This window comes from Pteropus vampyrus, unplaced genomic scaffold (assembly GCF_000151845.1).
Source record: "Pteropus vampyrus isolate Shadow unplaced genomic scaffold, Pvam_2.0 Scaffold2355, whole genome shotgun sequence".
Taxonomy (NCBI): domain Eukaryota; kingdom Metazoa; phylum Chordata; class Mammalia; order Chiroptera; family Pteropodidae; genus Pteropus; species Pteropus vampyrus.
The window spans coordinates 3653-4628 of NW_011891136.1; the positions used below are offsets into that span (position 1 = coordinate 3653).

Genomic DNA, 976 nt, shown 5'->3' on the forward strand with positions numbered 1-976 from the left:
GGAAGACATTGGAGGGATGGATACGGATGGGTGGGAAACAAGGGAATTGTTTCAATGGTAGTCACTGCAAGAGGTCAAGGCTGGGCTGGCACTGTTCTCAATAAGAGTCATTGTGACTACGTTCTAAAGTCTGAAGTTTTTTTAAATTTATTTCCTTTTATTTTCTGTCACTAGACAGCTGGAATGCCAAGAGCGGTTCTGTGCCAAGCCACAAGAAGAATAAAAACCAGGGGCTTCCCCTGAGATATCAGCTTTCTTTTCAACTTGGGGCAAGAATAAAATCTATCCTAAGATAGAAGTTTGAGAACTTCCTGTTTGTTCACATTTCAAACAGAGCTTGTACGTGAATCCTCACCTTGGCACTCAGAGCTCAGAGTGAGCAGGGGCGCACTCAGGAGACCCAGAGGCAGGGCAGTCTGCTGAGAACTGAACCAGTAACCACCTGGCTTTCAGTAAGTACCATTTGGTGTGACTAGTTTGGATTCTCAATGCTATGGTGATCTGGAGGCTTAACGAAGCAAAATTGCTGGTATGGGCTCTTTATTCATAACCTTTGTGGGCTGTACAGTCAATGAGAAACAGGACCTCTTGGTATCACAGTCACCGAATCTCAAATGACATTACGGTGATCAGGTTCGGTGACAACGATAGTGAGTAAATTCTCCTGAATGAGCGCAAAGGGCTAAATCAGAAAGGCTTTTGTTGTTGTCGTTTAGGGGCAATGACAAGGAATGCAAGCAAAACTATGAAAAGATTTAATTCTTCCCTCTTAGATAGGAGGAAGAGCAAAGTAGTTCAGACACCAACTCTCAAGATAGAATTCTGACTCTGCTTCTTTTTAATTATATAATCAAATTGCTTGATATCTCTGGTAAGTTTCCTCATCTGTAAAATGGATCATTCTAAAAAGAGTGTAAGCTTTATAGTATTGTTAGGCGATGTATATATTTAAACCTAATAAGAATTTATATATATA

General features: G+C 40.7%; 1 long non-coding RNA gene across 1 annotated transcript in view; it reads left to right on the forward strand.

Moving 5' to 3' along the window:
* Positions 1–343: 343 nt before the first annotated feature.
* The window catches only part of LOC105310330, a 3219-nt gene continuing 2586 nt past the window's right edge, over positions 344–976 (forward strand). Inside the window, exon 1 of the long non-coding RNA XR_897485.2 lies at positions 344–452. This is a non-coding gene — a long non-coding RNA (uncharacterized LOC105310330). The remainder of the gene's footprint in view (positions 453–976) is intronic.